The following is a 12,384-nucleotide window of genomic DNA, read 5'->3' as shown; positions in this document are numbered from 1 at the left end:
AACCTCCCCACTGGCCCTGCCCTGAGTGTGACAGGGTGCAGCGCCCCAACCCCCTGATTGGCCCTGCTCTGTGCGTGACAGGGGGTGGTGCCCCAACTCCCCTATCGGCCCTACTCTGTGAGTGACAGGGGGGAGCTCCCCAACCCCCTGATTGGCCCTGCTCTGTGCGTGACAGGGGGTGGTGCCGCAACCTCGCCATCGACCCTGCCTTGAGTGTGAGAGGGGACAGTGCCCCAACCTCCCAATCAGCCCTACCCTGAGAGTGACTGAGGGTGGCATCGCAACCTCCCGATCCACCCTGCTCTGTGCATGACGGGGCGGTGCCCCAACTCCCCAATTGGCCCTGCTCTGAGCCTGACCAGGGGCTGCACTTAGGGATTGGGCCTGCCTTCTGCCACCCGGGAGCAGGCCTAAGCCAGCAGGTCGTTATCTCCTGAGGGGTCCCAGACTGTGAAAGGGCACAGGCCGGGCTGGGGGACCCCCCTCCCCACCCCCCCCCACCCCCCCGAGTGCACAAATTTTTATGCACCGGGCCTCTAGTATATATATAAAAGCCTAAGGGACCATTATGACTGGCTGATGGGCTGGTAGCTATGATGCACACTGACCACCAGAGGGCAGGCATTCAATGCAGGAGCTGCCCCCTGGTGGTCAGTGTGCTCCCACAGCCAACCTCTGGCGGCTGGCCAACCTCCCATGGTCCCTCCCCCCAGCCGGCTGGCCCAAATCGGCCCTGATTGCCAGCAAGGCCGAGGGACCCCACCCGTGCACAAATTCATGCACCAGGTCTCTAATAAAAATATAAGTCAATAATGTTACACTGTAATGTATCAAATAAATATTTGTTGAATGAATAAATAAATGAAGAGGTGGATTGGTGAATATAGGGGAAGTAGAAGATACAATTTATTTTATACTAAGAAATCTAGCCGAAACTGGTTTGGCTCAGTGGATAGAGCGTCAACCTGCGGACTGAAAGGTCCCAGGTTCGATTCCAGTCAAGGGCATGTACCTTGGTTTCGGGCATATCCCCAGTGGGAGATGTGCAGGAGGCAGCTGATCGATGTTTCTCTCTCATCGATGTTTCTAACTCTCTATCTCTCTCCCTTCCTCTCTGTAAAAAATCAATAAAATATATTAAAAAAAAGAAATCTATGCATATAAATAAAATATATATTTATGAAAAAATATTTATGGAACAATGTTCATTGCTCTTTATTTCAGTTTCCTTAGCTGTAAAATAGAGGAAAAGTAATGTGTTTTACTTTTAATATTTCTTCTTTTAATTTGTTTTCCCAAATTTTGTTATACTATTATATTTCTTATATTTTTGAAATAAAAATCTATAAAAATAAGGGCTTTGGAACTAAATATATGTGTATATGTATATTCATATCCATATCCACATCTATCTCTCTATCTCTATCTCTATCTCTATCTATCTAAATTAGACATAGATTGTTGTAACAGGGGGCAGTAGAGCAGAGTTATCTAAGATCAGGGTTCTTCACATTTCAGGGAATGGTAATAGAAGAGTTGGCAGCCCAAGGCAGGGTCCTTCAGTACAACCTGTCATTAGCTGTACCTGAGCCAGGAAGGCTGCTTGGGGGAGCTAGCCTTACGAATCTGTCCCAGATTAGGGCCTGTACAAGGCATTCAGGTTCAGTGAGGGTGGTACAACATGATTTGTGGGAGGTTTTCCTGAGCAATGAGAATCCTCTTTCGTCTCTACTATAGTTTCATATTCCCTGAAATATCCCCATTTTCTAAAGAAGTTTCCTTTTGCATTTGAATCAAAGAGTAGGCTGTCCTGGAACAGAAAGGATGGGGGAAAGCAGTGCTGGGGAAGGAACCAGAAAAATGGTAAAGGCCAGAGCTTGCAAGACAAAAGGAAACTGAGACCTGCCAGTCCTCAGAGGGTTGGGAAGTAGAACTGCTGCCTTGTCAAGTTCTTAGGAACTCTATGCAGTATAGTGAAAAGTGGGCTCCTCTTTCAGGAGGACCAGTTCTCCTAAACTTTCAGGTTGTTAAACCTAATCCCAGTCCTGAGGATATCCATTTCATACATCTTCTCAAAGTGATTCTCATGCACTTTATTTATTTTTAACATATTTTTATTGATTTAAGAGAGGAAGGGAGAGGAAGAGAGCTATAGAAACATCAACAATGAGAGAGCGAATCATTGATCGGCTGTTTCCTGTACACTCCACACTCGGGATTGAGCCCAAACCCGGGCGCGTGCCCTGACCTTCTGGCTCATGAGCCGACGTTCAACCACTGAGCCATGCCAGCTAGGCTTCATGCACTTTAAATTGTGAGAACTACCAAGCGGCTGGCTGCCTAAGAATCGCCAGGAAGCTTATAAGACCTACGCATCTCTCAATTCTATCACTGCAGATTCCGACGCACGGCAGCTTTTTTAAGCGAGTACCTTGGGGCTTTGAGGCAAGTGGTTCACGAATTACACTTAGGGAAACAATCTGATAGGGTTTTGGAATAAAGTAAAAATTGCCAACAAACAAACAAACAAAGAATGGCATCTAAGTTCCTTATCTACCTATCATCTATTTATCTATCTACCTACCTACCTGCCTATCTATCTGATGGTCTAGTCCTGGTAACTTTGTTTATTTAAATAAACATAATATGATAACTTTGTGAGAGAATCTTGTCCTTTCCCATCCCCACACCCTCATTACTGGTTATCACGTAGGCTGCAAAGCAGTTATTTTTATGAGCTCACTTCTGGAGTGTGAGAAGTGATTTCATCCAGGGGAGCCTCCCAGAATTCTTTAACAGGTGGCTGCCGTGAATGCCTGAGTCAGAAGGTGGCTAGCCCCGTGGTGTTGCCATTAAGATTGGGGAGGGGGGGGAGTGGAGGGCGGGGAGGCACAATGCTTTCAGAGATTTTAATAAAGAAAATACTAAAGAGAAGAATAAAAGAAAATTTAGCTCTCTTAGTAGCCCCAGGAGGGAACGTGTATGAGTGAGCATACCAGTTCTAACTCAATGGTAATTCTGACTGTAAACAGAATGGAACACAGAGGAAGGGCCTCTTCTCCATCTCCTTCCCTCTTCCCTTCCTCACCTCTGCCCCCATCCCACCCCCCCACACACACTCACTCACACATTTTAGTCACACTGCTATTTTTCTCCAGAACATAGGAAAGTAGAGCAGACAAGGCATGTACTGCTAGTAAGTGGAGCTAGCTCATAGGCTTAGGACAACAGGATTGGAGGTTGTGTAATGTGCTTGGCTACTTTCATTGATTTTGAGAAATAGCATTTGATTTTTATTATTCGGTTACTATTTCATTTTTTTGCTGTTCCTAAGTTTTGTGTGTGTGTGTTTTTTTTTTTAACTTAAAACATGGTCACCTGTCTTAGCTGAGAGAAGAGAATGAAAGGATTTTGTTCCATATTCCTTCGTTTAGCATGTTTTGAGGCGGGTAAGACAATCCTAGTGCTGGGCGTGGTGGTACCAGTAGGGTCAAAAGAGGAGAATCCAGAGGGGAAGTAAGACTAGGAGGAAGAAACTGAATACTGTACTCACACAACAAATTCTCCCTCTGCCCCAACAAGTCTCCCGCCAGAATGGTATTTGCTTAAAACATGAGTGGTTTTTAAATTCTGTTTTAATAAGGATGATTGATTATTTACTTTCTACTCTGACTTGTTGTTGTTGCTTGTTTTGTTTTGCTTATGAAAGCCATTCACCAGCAGAAGCCACAGGATCAATGAATCAGTGGTGTGCAGAGCCCTGTTTGCCCTGTCTGAGCTGCTCTCACGGGCCACGCTGGGCTCCAGGGAGAGGAGCAGGTATCTGACCTCAGGCCCAGTTGCCTTCTTCCCACTGTCAATACCTGTTTATTTTATTTCCCTGCTAATATTCTTTTTCTCAACCTCTTGTCACAACTCAACACTTAATAACTGGTTGTTAACAATTTTTTATTTTTTGGTTAAGGCAGAGGTGAAAATCATATCTTAACCTTCAACCTTTCATAGCTCATAAAATGTTCCTCCCTCTCCCCGGCTATGACATTGATGGTTTTGTCCCTGGCTAGTGAGTCTTGTTTATGTCTGTTCCCTGCTATGACACCCAAGTCCATGCTGAGCTCAGGGACTGTCCCAGCCCTTGTAGCTGAGAGTGCACACTGTCTGGAGCCCCTGGAAACTACACACACCCCTTGCCTGGTGTCTGCTGGGACCCACAGGGACTTGGCAACTGGCTGTTTTCCAAGACAAAGACTAGTGGTCAAGTAAGGATATTGGAGCCAGATGCTTGTCTGCAAGTGCCTGGCATCGGAGAGCCTCTAACGCACACACCATGGATTTCTCTGTAATACAGTCATAGGCTTGAGAATTTGTGTGTGGGGATTGCATGGTGCTTTGGAGTATTGAGCAAGACAGGAACACAAGGGACTTTTCTACAGTCACAGCCTATGTGCTCCCCTGACTGGGTAGGAGGGAGGCATGAGCGATGGGATTGCTTTTCTTTTCCTATCTGTTTAATTTTTTTTTCATATGTAGAGGTATAAGAAACTCTATAATTTATGTAAATTTAATAATACAGAGTTGAATCAGGTATTTTCTAACTTGCCATTTTTTTTCTGAACTTTGAAAACCGCACAGTTTCAATATAGCACAGTGCAATGGTTACATGGCTCTGCGTTCAGTTCCTCACCAGGACACCTGCAGGTGCTGTGCTCTTGAGCAGGTTATGTAACCCTTATCGTCTCTGGATTCCTTTTGTTTAACATGGGGTGGGGGGGGGGGGGGGCTGATAATAATGCCTAACCTGTGGAGGGAGAAATGGAGTAGCATTGGCGTGCTGAGAGATGTGTTTGGCGCATAATAAGCAAACGTAGTAGACCCTAGTGTGAATATAGAAGGGGCTGCTTGTTTTCCCAGGAGACTGTGCACCCTGCAGTTTGTCAGTGCTCTTAGGGGAGAGCTTCCTTGGTTGGATATAAATTAGCTCCCTGGTTGGAACCAGACAGGGGTTCCCAGCAGATGGATCCTGGTGGCTGCTCGGGTGATTTCTAAAGAGAAAGCAGCTGAGCTTATCTACAATCATATCTACATGTGATTGGAGGCACACTGTGATAGCTTGAGAAGCTGGCGCAGTCTTTAGTTGAAACAATGTTCATTTTAGATTCTAGCCAAGCATGCTCAGTAGTTGTAAATCACAGAGTTTCCAAGAATCAGAGTAGGCATGTATTGTAGTCTTCATTCAAAGACGTAATCCAATTGTTCTTTACACTGGAAAATAGGCCACATATAACATGATATAGTATCTCAAAATCATTATCTAAAATTTTGGTGAACACATACTGCAGTCAGCCTCTGAGTATTACTTTATGTAAATGTTTAAATGATTAACGTGATTTAAATAACATTACAACAAAATAAAATCATTATAATCTTACCACACATAATCTTATTATAAGGTTATATGACACTACTGTATCAGGTGGCCTTTCTTTTCCAGGTTCTTTTCCAAACTGTAAATAAATATAATCTTTGCATATTAGAAGATAATAAGTAATTTTATATTTTGTTCTTATTTGCTTAGCCTTCTTTACTTGAAAATTTTTCTTTTTATAACATAATCTTTATAATATTTATTTTAATGTATAGATAGTCTACTGAATACATGTAGACTGTTATGTATTAGGTATTATGTTTAACCATTTTTTCTTATTGGATACTGGGGTAATTTTTATATTATTGTCATGATAACACTACAGCATATTTGTGCATAACCTTTTCTCCCTTCTCTTGGATTCTTTCTATAGACGTCAACTTAAAAAGTAATATTTTATTCATAATTATTAGCTACGTGTTCTTATTCTTATAAAGCATTAGCTCCTCGGTGTATTGGGCGCTTTAGAAATAGACCCCAGTTTGAAGGAGGATATCAAGCATGGCAACTGAGGGTGGGTGGGTGGAGTCTTCTCCAAGAGAAAACCTTTTATTCTCTCAAAAAAGAAAAATATTAACTGAGTATTTTGCATGTCTCAGGCACTCTGCTAGGCCCTGAGGATATGATGGTGGAAAAAAAAAAAGCTATGGTCCCTGGCCTGTTAGAGTTGAATCTAGTGAAAAAGTCATTTGTAATCAAATAATTATACAAATAAATAATAAATCACAACTTTTCACAATAGTTGCAACTATAAAATGTGTGTATGCCATAAGGGTCTAACTATATAGAGTGACTAAGACAAGAGGCTCAGGTTAATTTTCTGAGGAAGTAATATTTGAGTGCAGTTGTGAAGTACGAACAGAAATTAAATGAGGGGGGCAGGGTGTTTTCTGAGCAGAGAGGAGAACATTTGAATTGGTCCTGGGGCAGGAGGAGCAGGGCTCTTTGCAGCTAAGAAAGCCATGCCAAGGAAACTAGAGCACAGACACTGAGGCATCCTTAGTTTTCTGCGATAGGAGGGCATATTGCTCTAGAACAGGGATGAGGAATATCCCGCTCATGGGTCCTATAAGGCCCAAGAAATCAATTGGTCTGGCCCTGCCAAGGCATTAGGTGTGAGTTAATTAAATGTTTGGCTGAATAGAGCAGGCTAATTTTTAAGTTGATACTTCTATATGGCCTTGAATGATCTTATAAATATCCAAATGTCCCTTGACAGAAAAAAGGTTTCCCATCCCTGTTCTAGAATATTGACTCTGGATGTAAATGGGAGAATAGAGTCAATGTTTTGTTGTTGTTGTTGTTAATACTCAACTGAGGATATTTTTTCCATTGATTTTTAGAGAGAGTGGAAGGGAGGGAAGAGACAGAGAGACACACACATTGATTAGTTGCCTCCCATGTGAGCCTTGACCAGGGCCAGGATCGAGCCTGCAACTGAGGTATATGCCCTTGACCAGAATTGAAGCCAGGACCCTTCAGTCTGCAGGTTGATGCCAAGCTAGCTAAAGTGAGTCAGTGTTTGTATTACCTTTTATTTAGCACGAGAGGCCTGGTGCACGAATTCATGCATGGGTGGGGTTCCTCAACCTGGCCAGCGATCTGGGCCAATCAGGGCCGTCCCACCCAGTCCCAATTAGGGCCTATCAGGGCCAATCAGGGGAGGGATCATGGGAGGTTGGCTGTGGGAGTGCACTTACCACCCTGGTGGTCAGTGCGCATCATAGTGACTGGTTGTAATCGTCACTTAGGCATATATATATATATATATATATGAAATAACATTCCATTTATATTAAACTAGAGGCCCAGTGCACAAAAATTTGTGCACTCGGGGGGGGGGGGGGGGAAAGGGGGGTCCCCCAGCCCGGCCTGTGCCCTCTTGCAGTCTGGGACCCCTCGGGAGATAACAACCTGCTGGCTTAGGCCTGCTCCTGGGTGGCAGAGGGCAGGCCCAATCCCTAAGTGCAGTCCCTGGTCAGGCTCAGAGCAGGGCTGATTGGGAAGTTGGGGCACTGCCCCCTGTCATGCACAGAGCAGGGCGGATCAGGAGGTTGCGATGCCACCCTCAGTCACGCTCAGGGTAGATTGATTGGGGGGTTGGGGCACCGCCCCCTGTCACTCACAGAGTAGGGCCGATAGGGGAGTTGGGGCACTGCCCCCTGTCACACACAGAGCAGGGCGGATCAGGGGGTTGGGGCACTGCACCCTGTCACACTCAGGGCAGGGCCAATGGGGAGGTTATGGCTCTACCCTGTCACACACAGAGCAAGGCCCGTGGAGGGGGGTTGGGGCACTGCTCTCTGTCACTCATAGAGCAGGGCCGATCAGGGGGGTTGTGGCTCTGTACCCTGTCACACACAGAGCAGGGTCGATCAGGGGGTTGGGGAGCTCCCCACTGAATGCACAGAGCAGGGCCTGTGGGGGGCGAGGGGGGGGCGGGTGTTGGGGTGCGGCCCTGTCACACACAGAGCCACAGGGCGATCAGGGGGTTTGGGCGCTGCCCCCTGTCATGCTGATCGCGGTGCTGGGAGCCTCGCTGCTCCGCTGATCCCAATGCCAGGAGGCATATTACCCTTTTACTATATAGAATAGAGGCCTGGTGCATGGGTGGGGGCTGGCTGGTTTTCCCTGAAGGGTGTCCTGGATCAGGGTGGGGGTCCCCACTGGGGTGCCTGGCCATTCTGGGTGAGGGGCTGAGGGCTGTTTTCCAGAAGCTCCCAACCGCTCCTTGTTTTCTTTTTTCTTTCTTTTTTTTTATTCTGGGCCAGTTTTAGCTCTGGCTCTAGCTCTGAGGCTTCAGCTGCTATAATCGAAACAATGTATAGCTCTGAGATCCCGGCTGGCTGAAAGCTGATTTCTGGGGTTTTGCAACTATATTTGCAACATAGTACATAGTTTCTTAGAGTTGTGGCTCAGAGGCCGGCAAGTCAGGCGGGGAACGTTGCAGTCTGCAGTCACTGGAGCAAGCAAGCCTTATGCTCGCTTCCAGCTGCCTGGCTGCCGGCCGCCATCTTGGCTAACAGTTAATTTGCATAAGGATATGCTGATTAGCCAATGGGAAGGGTAGCGGTTGTACACTAATTACCATGTTTCTCTTTTATTAGTGTAGATAAGTAAAAAAGTTGCCATATTATTTCTAAGAGAGGAAATTCACATGGATGACTTTATGTCAATAAAAGATATTTCATTTTCAAGATGACTTCCAAACAAATCAAAGCAAATATAAATATTCTGGTTGACATTAAAGTTGACATTAAATCACTGTAGAGATTATATATTGCCTATGAAAGGAAGTCAAATTGCTTAAACATCTGTTATATTTAGAGTTTTCCAATGTAATAACTTCTTCACTGGGATATCAACTTCCTAAATGTCAGGACAAATTATGGCTATTTATGACTTAGTTTTCTCTGGGCTCTAAAGAACTAAAAAAGCTTGCCCTCTTACTCTAGCATGTGGACACTGGTGGGTGAAATTTGTACAGCTTTGGGTCCATTTGATTTATGGGGTTGTTATGGCTGCCTCATATTTTCATGACTCTAAATTTTCTAAATTCTTTCTATTTTTCTTGTTGTATTAAAAGTCCAGTTTAAGAACCAGGACAGACTTGCAGGATTTTTTCAGTCTGAAGACGGTTTTAACAGAAAAGTAATGAGTTTTAAAGCTGTGTTCAAATTGAAGCTCTGTAACCTCCTAGGGCAGTGGCTTTGGTAAGTCACATCAAGTCCCTGCAGCAGAGTCTGCCCGTTTCTACACTGGGGCTAAGTATGAAATGTGTGAGACTCGCTTGAGTAATCATTGAGTGCATATATGAAAAAAGGTTCTCAGGAGATGTTTAATCTACATAAATAGGTTTAGAAATGCAACACATGTTCATACACAAAGACAGGGAATATACAAGTGAATGGTTCCAGCCAGGAAAGGGCTCAATTTTATGGGTGATAAATAGGAAAGGACAGGGGCAAACTGCTGTTCAATCAAACCACTTAACATGAATCACAGCAACATCCAGGTTTCCTGGCTCTTGGTCATTCACAGTTACCTCCATTTTTGTCCTTCACCTTTGGAATTTCTTTTTCCTCCCCGTGTTCTCTTCTTCAGGCATTTATTTCTTTTTATATTAAGTATGTAATAAATAACATCTATGAGTTTTATTTTCATGACCCTCTTACCTCAAACTACTCCTCTTATGTTTTACAAAAGCCGCCTCTAACTATAAACTATTGACTTACAACAATAGGGCATACAATGTTGCAGAAAGAATCTAAAGTAGACAACAGGAAACCAATGTTTTAGTGTTTTTTTTTAAAAATTTCAGTGATTAACTGTGTCCTTTTAAATAAGACACTTAACCTTTCTTTAACTTATCAAAAAACAAGACTGAGCTATAGCTAATTACTAGTGAGGTTGGAGTCGTTCAAGGATATAGGCAGACACAGCGAGCAAGAGGGGATTTTGTAAGAGGGAATGGAGATGGAGCCCCAACCCGGGGCAGATAGGACTCAGTTTCCATTGTTCTTGGGGTTGAATTTTATGCGTAAAAACCGCAAGGGGAGGAGGCTGGGGGATGTAAGTGTCCTAGTCTGATTAGATGGAGTTTGTTGTCCTTCAGACCGATGAGTCCTGGCGGTTGAGGCTGTGGGCTGTATGTGGCCATTGTTATCCTTGGCCTGCTGTCTCGCCCTCGGTGCGGCTGCCTCATGTTGTGCTGGATAGGGTGACCGCTGGCTGTTCCACGAAATGAGGCTGGGGCCACTTTCTCGTTAGGAATTTCTATTCCTCTTGAGCCAAATGTCCTCTGCTGGCCTGTCACTTAGAACTTTTCTACCCTTGATATTTTGAGAATCTGTGCATAGATGTAGTAATACAGTGAAATGTATGAGATGTGTTTCTGTAGTTATTAGTTACTAAGATGTTCAGTACATTGTTCTGGAGGCTTTTCTTTCTACTAAAATATTTCAGCATTAGGTTAATAGAGACTTCCCACCGGAATTCATGTATTCATTTATATTTGTACTAGAGGCCTGGTGCTCGAAATTCGTGCAAAGGGGCTCGGCCCTCGCAGCCCCAGCTTCGTCCGGAAGGTCATCCAGAAGGACACCTGGAAGGACAGCCGGTCTAATTAGCGTATTACACGTTTATTATTACAGATGTTTGTGAACTGCAGCAGGGATAAAATACTACCATTTCCACTTCTTGTTTACTGATTTCCTACTTAATCTGTAAGAACTGGATAAAATGACATAATTTCTGTGAAGCCTTCCCATTCACCAAGTGGAAGCAATCACACCCTAAGCACTTAGTTATACCATCCACCAAGAAGCATGTGGCAGTGTGGTTGTTTATGTCTCTCTCCTATACAAGACTCATGTATCCTCAGGGTCTAGTCTAGAGCGTGGCACATAGATTCTCAATAACTATTTACTGCTTGAATGAAGACTCTGGAAAAATTGGTAGCTCTCTCTGTGTCACTGACTGTACTAAACAGAAGAAATTTCAGATTATTCCAGGATCGTCTTCATTGCATATTTGATACTATGTGATGTTTGTGGTAAAAACAGAAATGAAGAGGGCGTGACAACTGGAGTAAACAGACAGCCCTGATGACTTGCAGGAAACCGCCCCTGTGACCCTTGGTTGATACACAAAGAGCAGCTCTGTAACACAATGCATTGCAGGTGCCTCAGAATTGGCTGTCCCTAGAAAGGTCACGTTGTTTATCTGCTTTCTGGTGGGAACTATTCAACGGTAGTGCTGTGGCGAATAGGATTCTGTTGGAAAGAGATGAGTGCACAGAGAGTGGGGGGCATACGGAGGGAGGGTGCGTTCTTCCTTGGAATGGAACTATCCCCCTCAGCATCTTCTCTTGGCTTACAAGTGCTCCTCCGCTGCTTCTCAGAAACTTTTCTTTCATGCTCACCGAATTTGTAGAACTATTGCTGGAGTTCGCTTAGAGCAGATTGGCCACCAATAGCAGTTTGGGTGCTAAGTGGATTAGCTGGGTATCCATAAAGTTTATTCGAGAGAGGCTGCGTGGTGCAGTTCAGCGCCAATAGAATACGTTCGTTCCCAGCTCTGCCTTTTACCAGCTGGGTGACCACACAGGAGCCCTGTCATCTTCCTGACACTCAGCTCCTCAAAAGAGAGTAATGATCCCTTCTCTTCTCTTTCAAAGAATTGCTACGAGGCTCTGTTTAAAAAACAAACAGGTAAGTATTTGAAAAATGTAAGATATTATTTACCTCTCCTGTTTATATTTTACTTTCTTGAATTAAGAAAATAATTCACTGTACTCTATTTTTTGCTTGTGGTTAAGGGTGATTCTAGTTTGGGATAATTTAGACAGTAACACTGACTTAGAATCTTGTGCTCAGTTTACTCTAAATAGTTATTCACTTTTCACTGTGAATTGAGAGGCCTTGATGTGCCATATATACTGGCTTTTAATCAGAAAGGTCAAAAGCAAGAGAGGTCCTTTCCTAATTCCCCAAACATCCTGTGTTTCACTTGACTACATCATAGACTTTTGAACATGAATCATCTGAGTATTATCACAGTCAAAATTTGACTTCTTTCAGCACAAGTAAACTCTGCTGATTTAAAAAATGTTTTCCCTTGAAGATGGAATGTTTATAAACACATATGGCTACATGTGTTTACAAGCCTGCTTATAACTAAGAATCACAGGGTGAGATGGGAATTAAGCTATCAATTGAAAATTGTGCTTTCACAGCTGTTCAGGGGGCCAAATATTGAATCAGACTATTGGTTCAATCAATGGTTTTTATAAAGAAAAAGTAGCACTTAGTTTCACAAGGAATGTCCCAGAAGAAAAGAAATCCATGTGCATAATCCTGCTTATCCAGTGGAAGGAGTAAAGGCACCCCTGGTTATTGCATATCATGGACTTTTATGGCAATCACATTTCAGTAGTCTCTCTTAAAATAAAGCATGCC

The sequence above is a fragment of the Myotis yumanensis genome, unplaced genomic scaffold (assembly GCF_028538775.1).
Source record: "Myotis yumanensis isolate MYYU_CA2020_CCGP unplaced genomic scaffold, mMyoYum1.0.hap1 SCAF_1, whole genome shotgun sequence".
Classification (NCBI taxonomy): Eukaryota; Metazoa; Chordata; class Mammalia; order Chiroptera; family Vespertilionidae; genus Myotis; species Myotis yumanensis.
This window is presented reverse-complemented; position numbering follows the sequence as displayed.